Below are 17,928 nucleotides of genomic sequence, written 5' to 3' on the forward strand. Positions count from 1 at the left end.
AGCCAACTGCAGGGGTCTGCACAGTGCCTCTCTCTCTCTTTCTCTCTCTCACTCTCTCTCGCTCTCTCTCTCTTTTCATACTGTCTCTCTCTCTATTTTCTCTCTGTCTCTCTCTATTTTCTCTCTGTCTCTCTCTCTCTTTTCTCTCTGTCTCTGTCTCTCTGTCTCTGTCTCTCTCTATTTTCTCTCTGTCGCTCTCTCTTTTCTCTCTCTCTCCTTTCTCTCTCTCACTCTCTCTCTGTCTCTCTCTCTTTTATCTCTCTCTCTGTCTCTGTCTCTCTCTGTTTCTGTCTCTCTTTCTCTCTGTCTCTCTCTCTTTTCTCTCTCTCTGTCTCTCTCTCTCTTTTATCTCTCTCTCTGTCTCTCTCTATTTTCTCTCTGTCTCTCTCTCTTTTCTCTCTCTCTCTCTCTCTCTTTTCTCTCTCTCTCTCTTTTCTCTCTCTCTGTCTCTCTCTCTTTTCTCTCTCTCTCTCTTTTCTTACTGTCTGTCTGTCTGTCTGTCTGTCTGTCTGTCTGTCTGTCTGTCTGTCTGTCTGTCTGTCTGTCTGTCTGTCTGTCTGTCTGTCTGTCTGTCTGTCTGTCTGTCTGTATTTTCTCTCTCTCTCTGTCTGTCTGTCTCTCTCTATTTTCTCTCTGTCTCTCTCTCTTTTCTTTCTGTCTCTCTCTCTGTCTCTCTCTCTTTTCTCTCTCTCTGTCTCTCTGTCTATCTATCTCTGTCTGTCTGTCTGTCTGTCTGTCTGTCTGTCTGTCTGTCTGTCTGTCTGTCTGTCTGTCTGTCTGTCTGTCTGTCTGTCTGTCTGTCTGTCTGTCTGTCTGTCTGTCTGTCTGTCTGCCTCTATTTTCTCTGTCTGTCTGTCTGTCTGTCTGTCTGTCTGTCTGTCTGTCTGTCTGTCTGTCTGTCTGTCTGTCTGTCTGTCTGTCTGTCTGTCTGTCTGTCTGTCTGTCTGTCTGTCTGTCTGTCTCTATTTTCTCTGTCTGTCTGTCTGTCTGTCTGTCTGTCTGTCTGTCTGTCTGTCTGTCTGTCTGTCTGTCTGTCTGTCTGTCTGTCTGTCTGTCTGTCTGTCTGTCTGACTGTCTCTCTCTATTTTCTCTCTCTCTATTTTCTCTCTCTCTCTATTTTCTCTCTGTCTCTCTCTTTTCTCTCTGTCTCTCTCTTTTCTCTCTCTCTCTCTCTCTCTCTCTCTCTCTCTCTCTCTCTCTCTCTCTCTCTCTCTCGCTCTCTCTCTCTCTCTCTCTCTCTCTCTCTCTCTCTCTCTCTCTCTCTCTCTCTCTCTCTCTCTCTCTCTCTCTCTCTGTCTGTCTGTCTCTGTCTGTCTGTCTCTCTCTATTTTCTCTCTCTCTCTGTCTGTCTGTCTCTCTCTATTTTTCTCTCTCTCTCTCTGTCTGTCTGTCTCTCTCTATTTTCTCTCTCTCTCTCTCTCTCTCTCTCTCTCTCTCTCTCTCTCTCTCTCTCTCTCTCTCTCTCTCTCTCTCTCTCTCTCTCTCTCTCTCTCTCTCTCTCTCTCTCTCTCTCTCTCTCTCTCATCTTTCACTTTTTTCCCCTTCATATTTTACTGTTTCATGCAAACACAAACACAAACACACAAACGCGATCAGACACACACACACACACACACACACACACACACACACACACACACACACACACACACACACACACACACACACACACACACACACACACACACACACACACACACACACACACACACACACACACACACACACACACACACACAATCAGTCAAACACACACAATCTGAAGATTAATCTGCATGTATTTCTAGTTAAAAGAGTCAAAATCCCGACAGCTGTGATGGAAACAGGAAGTTTAGGTACAATATTTTAAATGCTGACAGATCATTTGTTTGTTGTAAAAAATGTCAGTGGAAATGCCTTTAAACGCAAATATTGATAGAACAACCATGATATGGAAGTAAACTTGGAGTCATGTGATGACATGCTGTGTGGTCCTCAGGAAACCATACAGTTTATTAGGCTACAGATCTGTTGTGTGGTCCTCAGGAAACCATACAGTTTATTAGGCTACAGATCTGTTAGAGCGTCTGCTAAATTACTTAAATGTAAATGTAATGTAAATGTGTGATCCTCAGGAAACCATACAGTTTATTAGGCTACAGATGTGTTGTGTGATCCTCAGGAAACCATACAGTTTATTAGGCTACAGATCTGTTGTGTGGTCCTCAGGAAACCATACAGTTTATTAGGCTACAGATCTGCTGTGTGGTCCTCAGGAAACCATACAGTTTATTAGGCTACAGATCTGTTGTGTGGTCCTCAGGAAACCATACAGTTTATTAGGCTACAGATCTGTTGTGTGGTCCTCAGGAAACCATACAGTTTATTAGGCTACAGATGTGTTGTGTGGTCCTCAGGAAACCATACAGTTTATTAGGCTACAGATCTGTTGTGTGGTCCTCCCACTACGACTCAGGAAACCATACAGTTTATTAGGCAACAGATGAAATAAGTTACGATTAATTTCTCAGGGTGGTGATGGAAACACAGTGAATTTTTATTCGGGACATGAAAACTTAAAGGAAAAAGTACATTTTGTGTGCTCTACGTCATCACACAATGTTTTTTATCAGTTTGGCGGAAGCACACCACTGGTTGGGAAATTAGCATATTAGGAACACCTGCTGTTTCCATGACATAGACTGACCAGGTGAATCCAGGTGAAATCTATGATCCTTATTGATGTCTTGTTAAATCCACTTCAATCCGTGTAGATGAAGGGGAGGAGACGGGTAGACGAAGGGGAGGAGACGGGTAGACGAAGGGGAGGAGACGGGTAGATGAAGGGGAGGAGACGGGTAGATGAAGGGGAGGAGACGGGTAGATGAAGGGGAGGAGACGGGTAGACGAAGGGGAGGAGACGGGTAGACGAAGGGGAGGAGACGGGTAGACGAAGGGGAGGAGACGGGTAGATGAAGGGGAGGAGACATGTAGATGAAGGGGAGGAGACGGGTAGACGAAGGGGAGGAGACGGGTAGATGAAGGGGAGGAGACATGTAGATGAAGGGGAGGAGACGGGTAGATGAAGGGGAGGAGACATGTAGATGAAGGGGAGGAGACGGGTAGACGAAGGGGAGGAGACGGGTAGACGAAGGGGAGGAGACGGGTAGACGAAGGGGAGGAGACGGGTAGATGAAGGGGAGGAGACGGGTTGATGAAGGACTTTTTAAGCCTTTGAAACCTGGATTGTGTGTGTGAGCCAATCAGAGGGTGAACGGGGCAAGACAGCAGATTGAAGTCCCTTTGAACAGCGTATGGTAGTAGGATCCAGGCGCACCAGTTTGTGTCAAGAACTGCAACGCTGCTGGGTTTTTCACGCTCAACAGTTTCCTGTGTGTATCAAGAATGGTCCACCACCCAAAGGACATCCAGCCAACTTGACACAACTGTGGGAAGCATTGGAGTCAACATGGGGCCAGTATCCCTGTGGAACGCTTTAGACACCTTGTAGAGTCCATGTCCAGATGAATACAGGTGGTTCTGAGAACAAAAAGGACTGCAACATAATATTAGGAAGGTGTTCATTATGTGTTGTAGACTCAGTGTATATATTTATACTATATATTATATGTATTTATATTCTAATATTGTGTTGCGCATGTGTAATATACAACAGTTGTCAGTGGACGAGGCTTTCTGCTCATTTCATTACAACACATTTTATAGAATAGAACAGAACACAGAATAGACCAGAGAACAGAACACAGAATAGAACACAGAATATAACAGATAACACAGAATAGAACAGAGAACACAGAATATAACAGATAACACAGAATAGAACACAGAATAGAACAGAGAACAGAGAACACAGAATAGAACAGAGAACACATAATAGAACAGAGAACACAGAATAGAACAGAGAACACAGAATAGAACAGAGAACACAGAATATAACAGAGAACAGAGAACACAGAATAGAACAGAGAACACATAATAGAACAGAGAACACAGAATAGAACACAGAATAGAACAGAGAACAGAGAACACAGAATAGAACAGAGAACACATAATAGAACAGAGAACACAGAATAGAACAGAGAACACAGAATAGAACAGAGAACACAGAATATAACAGAGAACACAGAATAGAACACATAATAGAACAGAGAACAGAACACAGAATAGAACAGAGAACACAGAATAGAACAGAGAACAAAGAACACAGAATAGAACACATAATAGAACAGAGAACAGAGAACACAGAATAGAACAGAGAACACAGAATAGAACAGAGAACACAGAATAGAACACATAATAGAACAGAGAACACAGAATAGAACACATAATAGAACAGAGAACACAGAATAGAACACATAATAGAACAGAGAACAGAGAATAGAACAGAGAACACAGAATAGAACACATTATAGAACAGAGAACACAGAATAGAACACATAATAGAACAGAGAACACAGAATAGAACACATAATAGAACAGAGAACAGAGAATAGAACACATAATAGAACAGAGAACACAGAATAGAACACATAATAGAACAGAGAACAGAGAATAGAACACATAATAGAACACATAATAGAACACATAATAGAACACATAATAGAACAGAGAACACAGAATAGAACAGAGAACACAGAATAGAACAGAGAACACAGAATATAACAGAGAACAGAGAACACAGAATAGAACAGAGAACACATAATAGAACAGAGAACACAGAATAGAACACAGAATAGAACAGAGAACAGAGAACACAGAATAGAACAGAGAACACATAATAGAACAGAGAACACAGAATAGAACAGAGAACACAGAATAGAACAGAGAACACAGAATATAACAGAGAACACAGAATAGAACACATAATAGAACAGAGAACAGAACACAGAATAGAACAGAGAACACAGAATAGAACAGAGAACAAAGAACACAGAATAGAACACATAATAGAACAGAGAACAGAGAACACAGAATAGAACAGAGAACACAGAATAGAACAGAGAACACAGAATAGAACACATAATAGAACAGAGAACACAGAATAGAACACATAATAGAACAGAGAACACAGAATAGAACACATAATAGAACAGAGAACAGAGAATAGAACAGAGAACACAGAATAGAACACATTATAGAACAGAGAACACAGAATAGAACACATAATAGAACAGAGAACACAGAATAGAACACATAATAGAACAGAGAACAGAGAATAGAACACACAATAGAACAGAGAACACAGAATAGAACACATAATAGAACAGAGAACAGAGAATAGAACACATAATAGAACACATAATAGAACACATAATAGAACACATAATAGAACAGAGAACACAGAATAGAACAGAGAACACAGAATAGAACAGAGAACACAGAATATAACAGAGAACAGAGAACACAGAATAGAACAGAGAACACATAATAGAACAGAGAACACAGAATAGAACACAGAATAGAACAGAGAACAGAGAACACAGAATAGAACAGAGAACACATAATAGAACAGAGAACACAGAATAGAACAGAGAACACAGAATAGAACAGAGAACACAGAATATAACAGAGAACACAGAATAGAACACATAATAGAACAGAGAACAGAACACAGAATAGAACAGAGAACACAGAATAGAACAGAGAACAAAGAACACAGAATAGAACACATAATAGAACAGAGAACAGAGAACACAGAATAGAACAGAGAACACAGAATAGAACAGAGAACACAGAATAGAACACATAATAGAACAGAGAACACAGAATAGAACACATAATAGAACAGAGAACACAGAATAGAACACATAATAGAACAGAGAACAGAGAATAGAACAGAGAACACAGAATAGAACACATTATAGAACAGAGAACACAGAATAGAACACATAATAGAACAGAGAACACAGAATAGAACACATAATAGAACAGAGAACAGAGAATAGAACACATAATAGAACAGAGAACACAGAATAGAACACATAATAGAACAGAGAACAGAGAATAGAACACATAATAGAACACATAATAGAACACATAATAGAACACATAATAGAACAGAGAACACAGAATAGAACAGAGAACACAGAATAGAACAGAGAACACAGAATAGAACACATAATAGAACACATAATAGAACACATAATAGAACAGAGAACACATAATAGAACAGAGAACACATAATAGAACAGAGAACACATAATAGAACAGAGAACACATAATAGAACAGAGAACACATAATAGAACAGAGAACACAGAATAGAACACATAATAGAACACATAATAGAACACATAATAGAACACATAATAGAACACATAATAGAACACATAATAGAACAGAGAACACAGAATAGAACAGAGAACACAGAATAGAACACATAATAGAACACATAATAGAACACATAATAGAACAGAGAACACAGAATAGAACAGAGAACACAGAATAGAACACATAATAGAACAGAGAACACAGAATAGAACAGAGAACACAGAATATAACACATAATAGAACACATAATAGAACACATAATAGAACACATAATAGAACACATAATAGAACACATAATAGAACAGAGAATAGAACACATAACAGAACAGAGAACACAGAATAGAACACATAATAGGACAGAGAACACATAATAGAACACATAATAGAACAGAGAACACATAATAGAACACAGAATAGAACAGAGAACACATAATAGAACACATAATAGAACACATAATAGAACACATAATAGAACACATAATAGAACACATAATAGAACAGAGAACACAGAATAGAACAGAGAACACAGAATAGAACACATAATAGAACACATAATATAACACATAATAGAACAGAGAACACAGAATAGAACACATAATAGAACACATAATAGAACAGAGAACACAGAATAGAACAGAGAACACAGAATATAACACATAATAGAACACATAATAGAACACATAATAGAACACATAATAGAACACATAATAGAACACATAATAGAACACATAATAGAACAGAGAATAGAACACATAACAGAACAGAGAACACAGAATAGAACACATAATAGGACAGAGAACACATAATAGAACACATAATAGAACAGAGAACACATAATAGAACACAGAATAGAACAGAGAACACATAATAGAACACATAATAGAACACATAATAGAACACATAATAGAACACATAATAGAACAGAGAACACAGAATAGAACACATAATAGAACAGAGAACACAGAATAGAACACATAATAGAACAGAGAACACATAATAGAACACATAATAGAACACAGAATAGAACACATAATAGAACAGAGAACACATAATAGAACACATAATAGAACAGAGAACACAGAATAGAACACATAATAGAACAGAGAACACAGAATAGAACACATAATAGAACAGAGAACACATAATAGAACACATAATAGAACACATAATAGAACACATAATAGAACAGAGAACACAGAATAGAACACATAATAGAACAGAGAACACATAATAGAACACATAATAGAACAGAGAACACAGAATAGAACACATAATAGAACAGAGAACACATAATAGAACACATAATAGAACACATAATAGAACACATAATAGAACACATAATAGAACACATAATAGAACACATAATAGAACACATAATACAACAGAGAACACATAATAGAACACATAATAGAACACATAATAGAACACATAATAGAACACATAATAGAACACATAATAGAACACATAATACAACAGAGAACACATAATAGAACACATAATAGAACACATAATAGAACACATAATAGAACACATAATACAACACATAATAGAACACATAATAGAACACATAATAGAACACATATAATAGAACACATAATAGAACAGAGAACACAGAATAGAACACATAATAGAACAGAGAACACATAATAGAACACATAATAGAACAGAGAACACATAATAGAACACATAATAGAACAGAGAACACAGAATAGAACACATAATAGAACAGAGAACAGAGAATAGAACACATAATAGAACAGAGAACAGAGAATAGAACACATAATAGAACACATAATAGAACACATAATAGAACACATAATAGAACAGAGAACACATAATAGAACACATAATAGAACAGAGAACAGAGAATAGAACACATAATAGAACAGAGAACAGAGAATAGAACACATAATAGAACAGAGAACACAGAATAGAACACATAATAGAACAGAGAACAGAGAATAGAACAGAGAACAGAGAATAGAACAGAGAACACAGAATAGAACAGAGAACACAGAATAGAACACATAATAGAACAGAGAACAGAGAATAGAACAGAGAACAGAGAATAGAACAGAGAACACAGAATAGAACAGAGAACACAGAATAGAACACATAATAGAACAGAGAACAGAGAATAGAACAGAGAACAGAGAATAGAACAGAGAACACAGAATAGAACAGAGAACACAGAATAGAACACATAATAGAACAGAGAACAGAGAATAGAACACATAATAGAACAGAGAACAGAGAATAGAACAGAGAACAGAGAATAGAACAGAGAACACAGAATAGAACACATAATAGAACAGAGAACACATAATAGAACACATAATAGAACAGAGAACACATAATAGAACACATAATAGAACACATAATAGAACACATAATAGAACACATAATAGAACACATAATAGAACAGAGAACACAGAATAGAACAGAGAACACAGAATAGAACACATAATAGAACAGAGAACACATAATAGAACACATAATAGAACACAGAATAGAACACATAATAGAACAGAGAACACATAATAGAACACATAATAGAACAGAGAACACAGAATAGAACACATAATAGAACAGAGAACACAGAATAGAACACATAATAGAACAGAGAACACATAATAGAACACATAATAGAACACATAATAGAACACATAATAGAACACATAATAGAACACATAATAGAACACATAATAGAACAGAGAACACAGAATAGAACACATAATAGAACAGAGAACACATAATAGAACACATAATAGAACAGAGAACACAGAATAGAACACATAATAGAACAGAGAACACATAATAGAACACATAATAGAACACATAATAGAACACATAATAGAACACATAATAGAACACATAATAGAACACATAATAGAACAGAGAACACATAATAGAACACATAATAGAACAGAGAACACATAATAGAACACAGAATAGAACAGAGAACACATAATAGAACACATAATAGAACACATAATAGAACACATAATAGAACACATAATAGAACACATAATAGAACAGAGAACACAGAATAGAACAGAGAACACAGAATAGAACACATAATAGAACAGAGAACACATAATATAACACATAATAGAACACATAATAGAACAGAGAACACATAATAGAACAGAGAACACATAATAGAACACATAATAGAACAGAGAACACAGAATAGAACACATAATAGAACAGAGAACAGAGAATAGAACACATAATAGAACAGAGAACAGAGAATAGAACACATAATAGAACAGAGAACAGAGAATAGAACAGAGAACAGAGAACAGAGAACAGAGAATAGAACACATAATAGAACAGAGAACAGAGAATAGAACACATAATAGAACAGAGAACAGAGAATAGAACACATAATAGAACAGAGAACACAGAATAGAACACATAATAGAACAGAGAACAGAGAATAGAACAGAGAACAGAGAATAGAACAGAGAACAGAGAATAGAACACATAATAGAACAGAGAACAGAGAATAGAACACATAATAGAACAGAGAACAGAGAATAGAACACATAATAGAACACATAATAGAACACATAATAGAACACATAATAGAACAGAGAACAGAGAATAGAACACATAATAGAACAGAGAACAGAGAATAGAACACATAATAGAACAGAGAACACAGAATAGAACACATAATAGAACAGAGAACAGAGAATAGAACAGAGAACAGAGAATAGAACAGAGAACACAGAATAGAACAGAGAACACAGAATAGAACACATAATAGAACAGAGAACAGAGAATAGAACAGAGAACAGAGAATAGAACAGAGAACACAGAATAGAACAGAGAACACAGAATAGAACACATAATAGAACAGAGAACAGAGAATAGAACAGAGAACAGAGAATAGAACAGAGAACACAGAATAGAACAGAGAACAGAGAATAGAACACATAATAGAACAGAGAACAGAGAATAGAACACATAATAGAACAGAGAACAGAGAATAGAACAGAGAACAGAGAACAGAGAACAGAGAATAGAACACATAATAGAACAGAGAACAGAGAATAGAACACATAATAGAACAGAGAACAGAGAATAGAACACATAATAGAACAGAGAACACAGAATAGAACACATAATAGAACAGAGAACAGAGAATAGAACAGAGAACAGAGAATAGAACACAGAACAGAGAATAGAACACATAATAGAACAGAGAACAGAGAATAGAACACATAATAGAACAGAGAACAGAGAATAGAACACATAATAGAACAGAGAACAGAGAATAGAACACATAATAGAACAGACAACACAGAATAGAACACATAATAGAACAGAGAACAGAGAATAGAACAGAGAACAGAGAATAGAACAGAGAACACAGAATAGAACAGAGAACACAGAATAGAACACATAATAGAACAGAGAACAGAGAATAGAACAGAGAACAGAGAATAGAACAGAGAACACAGAATAGAACAGAGAACACAGAATAGAACACATAATAGAACAGAGAACAGAGAATAGAACACATAATAGAACAGAGAACAGAGAATAGAACAGAGAACAGAGAATAGAACAGAGAACAGAGAATAGAACAGAGAACAGAGAATAGAACAGAGAACAGAGAATAGAACAGAGAACACAGAATGGAACGGAGAACACAGAATAGAACACATAATAGAACAGAGAACAGAGAATAGAACACATAATAGAACAGAGAACAGAGAATAGAACAGAGAACAGAGAATAGAACAGAGAACAGAGAATAGAACAGAGAACAGAGAATAGAACAGAGAACAGAGAATAGAACAGAGAACAGAGAATAGAACAGAGAACACAGAATGGAACAGAGAACACAGAATAGAACACATAATAGAACAGAGAACAGAGAATAGAACAGAGAACAGAGAATAGAACAGAGAACACAGAATAGAACAGAGAACACAGAATAGAACACATAATAGAACAGAGAACAGAGAATAGAACAGAGAACAGAGAATAGAACAGAGAACACAGAATAGAACAGAGAACACAGAATAGAACACATAATAGAACAGAGAACAGAGAATAGAACACATAATAGAACAGAGAACAGAGAATAGAACAGAGAACAGAGAATAGAACAGAGAACAGAGAATAGAACAGAGAACAGAGAATAGAACAGAGAACACAGAATGGAACAGAGAACAGAGAATAGAACACATAATAGAACAGAGAACAGAGAATAGAACAGAGAACAGAGAATAGAACAGAGAACAGAGAATAGAACAGAGAACAGAGAATAGAACAGAGAACACAGAATAGAACAGAGAACAGAGAATAGAACAGAGAACAGAGAATAGAACAGAGAACAGAGAATAGAACAGAGAACAGAGAATAGAACAGAGAACACAGAATGGAACGGAGAACACAGAATAGAACACATAATAGAACAGAGAACAGAGAATAGAACACATAATAGAACAGAGAACAGAGAATAGAACAGAGAACAGAGAATAGAACAGAGAACAGAGAATAGAACAGAGAACAGAGAATAGAACAGAGAACAGAGAATAGAACAGAGAACAGAGAATAGAACAGAGAACACAGAATGGAACAGAGAACACAGAATAGAACACATAATAGAACAGAGAACAGAGAATAGAACAGAGAACAGAGAATAGAACAGAGAACACAGAATAGAACACATAATAGAACAGAGAACAGAGAATAGAACAGAGAACAGAGAATAGAACAGAGAACACAGAATAGAACACATAATAGAACAGAGAACAGAGAATAGAACACATAATAGAACAGAGAACAGAGAATAGAACAGAGAACAGAGAATAGAACAGAGAACACAGAATAGAACACATAATAGAACAGAGAACAGAGAACACAGAATAGAACAGAGAACACAGAATAGAAAAGAGAACACAGAATAGAACACAGAATAGAACAGAGAACAGAACACAGAATAGAACACAGAATAGAACAGAGAACAGAACACAGAATAGAACAGAGAACACCGAATAGAACAGAGAACACATAATAGAATACAGAATAAATCACAGAATAGAACAGATAACACAGAAAACAACAGAGAACACAGAGTAGAACACAGAATAGAACACAGCTATAAAATAGAAGGGGAGGATCTAGTGATGTATTCCTGGGGGAGAAGGATGGGGCTACTGGTTAACTAGATTGTTGTGTGTGTTGGGGGGCAGCACAGAACAGCACGGCAGGAAAACAAAGAGGACAGAAAAGAGGAGAGGAGAGAAAAGGGAGAGAACCACTAACTAACAGGTGGGCTAGTAGACCTCAGCTGGAGGTGGAGTTGACACTGCACTTTGACACAGACCTGCTCTGGCTGGATACAAGTTGCTCTCTTTCTCTTTCTCTCTCTCTTTCTCAATTCAATTGCAATTCAATTTAAGGGGCTTTCTTGGCTTGAGAAACATGTTTACATTGCAAGTGATATAGATAATAATACAAAGTAAAAAATAAGCAATAAAATAATGAACAGTAAACATTACACTGACAAAAGTTCCAAAAGAACAAAGACATTTGAAGTGTGGATGTCATAAGGTGAATGCACCAATTTGTAAGTCGCTCTGGATAAGAGCGTCTGCTAAATGACTTAAATGTAAATGTAAATGTCATAGTATATCTGTACACAGTGTTGTATTGATGTGCAAATAGTTAAAGTACAAAATGCCCTGTTCTTGCGGCAACAGGTCACAAATCTTGCTGCTGTGATGGCACACCACTGTGGTATTTCACCCAGTAGATATGGGAGTTTATCAAAATTGGATTTGTTTTCAAATTCTTTGTATGTCAATCAAATTTCAATCAATTGTATTTATATAGCCCTTCTTACATCAGCTGATATCTCAAAGTGCTGTACAGAAACCCAGCCTAAAACCCCCAAACAGCAAGCAATGCAGGTGTAGAAGCACGGTGGCTAGGAAAAACTCACTAGAAAGGCCAAAACCTAGGAAGAAACCTAGAGAGGAACCAGGCTATGAGGGGTGGCCAGTCCTCTTCTGGCTGTGCAGGCTGGAGATTATAACAGAACATGGCCAAGATGTTCAAATGTTCATAAATGACCAGCATGGTCAAATAATAATAATCACAGTAGTTGTCGAGGGTGCAACAGGTCAGCACCTCAGGAGGAAATGTCAACGGGCTTTTCATAGCCGATCATTAAGAGTATCTCCACCGCTCCTGCTGTCTCTAGAGAGTTGGAAACAGCAGGTCTGGGACAGGTAGCAGGTCTGGGACAGGTAGCACCACATTCAGAGTATCTCTACTGCTCCTGCTGTCTCTAGAGAGTTGGAAACAGCAGGTCCGGTGAACAGGTCAGGGTTCCATAGCCGCAGGCAGAACAGTTGAAACTGGAGCAGCAGCACGGCCAGGTGGACTGGGGACAGCAAGGAGTCATCATGCCAGGTAGTCCTGAGGCATGGTCCTAAGGCTCAGGTCCTCTGAGAGAAAGAAGGAAAGACAGAAAGAAAGAAAGAAAGAGAGAGAGAAATAGAGAGAGAGAATTAGAGAGAGCATACTTAAATTCACACAGGACACAGGATAAGACAGGAGAAATACTCCAGATATATCAGACTGACCCTAGCCCCCCGATACATAAACTACTGCAGCATAAATACTGGAGGCTGAGACAAGAGGGGTCAGGAGACACTGTGGCCCCATCCGATGATACCCCCGGACAGGGCCAAACAGGCAGGATAGGTGTCTCCAATATGGTCATACATTTAGCAGGAGGTTTGGAAGTGCAGCTCAGTTTCCACCTCCTTTTATGGGCAGTGTGCACGTAGCCTGTCTTCTCTTGAGAGCCAGGTCTGCCTAATGCGACCTTTCTCAATAGCAAGGCTACGCTCACTGAGTCTGTACATAGTCAAAGCTTTCCTTAATTTTAGGTCAGTCACAGTGGTCAGGTATTCTGCCACTGTGTACTCTCTGTTTAGGGCCAAATAGCATTCTAGTTTGCTCTGTTCTTTGTTAATTCCTTGCAATCTTGTTTTCTCGTGATTTGGTTGGATCTAATTATGTTGCTGTCCTGGGGCTCCGTGGGATCTGTTTGTGTTTGTGACAGCTTGCTTAGGGGTCTCTTCTCCAGGTTCATCTCTCTGTAGGTGATGGCTTTGTTATGGAAGGTTTGGGAATCGCTTCCTTTTCGGTGGTTGTAGAATTGAACGTCTCTTTTCTGTATTTTGATAATTAGCAGGAATGTGGCTAATTCTGCTCGGCATATATTATTTGGTGTTTTACGTTGTACACAGAGGATATTTTTGCAGAATTCTGCATGCAGAGTCTCAATTTTGTGTTTGTCCCATTTTCTGAATACTTGGTTGGTGAGCGGACCCCAGACCTCCCAACCACAAAGGTATTTTTTAGCCAGATCCGAATTGTTACGTCAAATGTTATGTTCCTTTTAATGGCGTGGAAGGCCCTTCTTGCCTTGTCTCTCAGAATGTGGCACTGATGTTTAGGCCGAGGTTTTTGTGTGCTCTGGACCATTATTTTTGTCTTACTGAGATTTAGAGTGTTCTAGTTCCTCTCACCAATTTGTTGATATATGTTGAAGAAGGTGGGGCTCAAGCTGCATCCCTGTCCCACCCTACGGCCATGTGGAAAGAAATGTGTGTTTTTTTGGCCACACTTGTTGTTTGTGTGCATGGATTTTTTTTCTCCCTCAAAACCACTTTCCATCAATTTGTATAGCAGACCATGATGCCAAATTGAGTCAAAAGCTTTTTTGAAATCAACAAAGCATGAGAAGACTGCCTTTGTTTTGGTTTGTTTGTCAATTAGGCTGTGTAGGGTGAATACGTGGTCTATCATACGGTAATTTGGTAAAAAGCCAATTTGACATTTGCTCAAGACATTGTTTTCTCTGAGGAAATGTATGAGTCTGATGTTAATGATAATGCAGAGGATTTTCCCAAGGTTACTGTTGACGCATATACCACTGTAGTTATTAGGGTCCAATTTGTCTCCACTTTTGTGGATTGTGGTGATCGGTTCTTGGTTCCAAATACTGGGGAAGATGCCAGAGCTAAGGACGATGTGAAAAAGTCTACCCAATTGGAATTTGTGGTCTGTATATTTTATAATTTCATTCATGATACCATCAACTCCACAGGCCTTTTTGGGTTGGAGGGTTTTTATTTTGTGCTGTAGTTCTCTCTCTCTCTCTCTCTCTCGATCACTTTCAGTTTCTCTCCTATTCCCCCCCCCCCTCTCTCTCTCTCTCTCGATCACTTTCTGTTTCTCTCCTACTTCCCCCTCTCTCTCTCTCTCTCTGTCTCTCTCTCTCTCTCTCTCTCTCTCTCTCTCTCTCTCTCTCTCTCTCTCTCTCTCTCTCTCTCACTCTCTGTCTCTCTCTCTCTCTCTCTCTCTCTCTCTCTCTCTCTCTCTCTCTCTCTCTCTCTCTCTCTCTCTCTCTCTCTCACTCTCTCTCACTCTCTCTCTCTCTCACTCTCTCACTCTCTCTCTCTCTCTCTCTCTCTCTCTCTCAATTAAATTCAAAGGGGCATGGGATACATTTGTTTACATTTCCAAAGCAAGTGAAATAAACAAAAAACTACATTGAGAAACAAAAATACAACATCAGCAAATCTATTTGTTATTTTACAGTAAACATTGCACTCATAAAGACATTTCAGATATTATATTATAAACTATGTACAATGTTTTAACAAATCTATTTGTTATTTTACAGTAAACATTGCACTCATAAAGACATTTCAGATATTATATTATAAACTATGTACAATGTTTTAACAAATCTATTTGTTATTTTACAGTAAACATTGCACTCATAAAGACATTTCAGATATTATATTATAAACTATGTACAATGTTTTAACAATGTGCAAATATTTGTTGTACAACTAGTAGCGGAAAATAAGGAAACAGCTAAATATTAGTTAGTTAGTTAGTTAGTTAGTTAGTTAGTTAGTTAGTTTGTTTGTTAGTTAGTTAGTTTTTACAATGTTGTTTGTGCTCCTCTGGTTGCTCCGTTGTCATGGCAACGGATCACACATCTTGCTGCTGTTATGGCACATTGTGGCATTTTACCTAACAGATTGAGAGTTTATCAACGTCCGATTTGTTTTCGGGTTGTTGCCCTGTGTAATCTGAGGGAAATATGTGTCTATAATATGGTCATACTTTGGGCAGGAGGTTTGGAAGTGCTGCTCAGTTTCCACCTCATTTTGTGGAGCAGTTTGCACATAGTCTGTCTTCTCTCGAGAGTCAGGTCTGCCTACGGCGGCCTTTCTCAATAGCAAGGCTATGCTCACTGAGTCTGTACATAGTCATGTATTTTCTTACATTTGGGTCAGTCGCAGTGGTCAAGTATTTTGCCACTGTGTACTCTCTGTTAAGAGCGTCTGCTAAATGACTTAAATGTAAATGTAAATGTAAGGGCTAGATAGCGTTCTAGATAGCGTTCTAGATAACATTCTAGATAGCGTTCTAAATAGCGTTCTAGATAGCATTCTAAATAGCGTTCTAGATAGCATTCTAGATAGCGTTCTAGATAGCGTTCTAAATAGCGTTCTAGATAGCATTCTAAATAGCATTCTAGATAGCATTCTAGATAGCGTTCTAGATAGTATTCTAAATAGCGTTCTAGATAGCGTTCTAGATGGCATTCTAGATAGCGTTCTAGATAGCGTTCTAAATAGCGTTCTAGATAGCATTCTAAATAGCATTCTAGATAGCATTCTAGATAGCGTTCTAGATAGTATTCTAAATAGCATTCTAGATAGTGTTCTAGATAGCATTCTAGATAGCGTTCTAGATAGCATTCTAGATAGCATTCTAGATAGTGTTCTAGATAGCATTCTAGATAGCGTTCTAGATAGCATTCTAGATAGCGTTCTAGATAGCGTTCTAGGTAGCATTCTAAATAGCGTTCTAGATAGCATTCTAAATAGCGTTCTAGATAGTATTCTAGATAGCGTTCTAGATAGCATTCTAAATAGCATTCTAGATAGCATTCTAAATAGCATTCTAGATAGCATTCTAGATAGCATTCTAGATAGTGTTCTAGATAGCATTCTAAATAGCGTTCTAGATAGCATTCTAGATAGCGTTCTAGATAGCATTCTAGATAGCATTCTAGATAGCATTCTAAATAGCGTTCTAGATAGCATTCTAAATAGCATTCTAGATAGCGTTCTAGATAGCATTCTAAATAGCGTTCTAGATAGCATTCTAAATAGCGTTCTAGATAGCATTCTAGATAGCGTTCTAGATAGCATTCTAAATAGCATTCTAGATAGCATTCTAGATAGCGTTCTAGATAGCATTCTAAATAGCATTCTAGATAGCATTCTAGATAGCGTTCTAGATAGCATTCTAAATAGCATTCTAGATAGCATTCTAGATAGCGTTCTAGATAGCATTCCAGTTTGTTTATTGGTTGATTCTTTCCAGTGTGTCAAATTGTTATCAAGTAGTGTCAACTAGTCACTCTCTCTCACTCACTCTACAATCTCTCTAATCTCTCTCACTCACATGACCCACTCTCTCTAATCGCTCTCTCACTAATCTCTCTCTCACTCTACCCACTCTCTCTAATCTCTCTCTCACTCACTCTACCCTCTCTCCGTAAGATTTCTCTCACTTACTCTACCATCGCTCTC

Source organism: Oncorhynchus gorbuscha, linkage group LG05 (genome assembly GCF_021184085.1).
Source record: "Oncorhynchus gorbuscha isolate QuinsamMale2020 ecotype Even-year linkage group LG05, OgorEven_v1.0, whole genome shotgun sequence".
NCBI classification, from domain to species: Eukaryota; Metazoa; Chordata; class Actinopteri; order Salmoniformes; family Salmonidae; genus Oncorhynchus; species Oncorhynchus gorbuscha.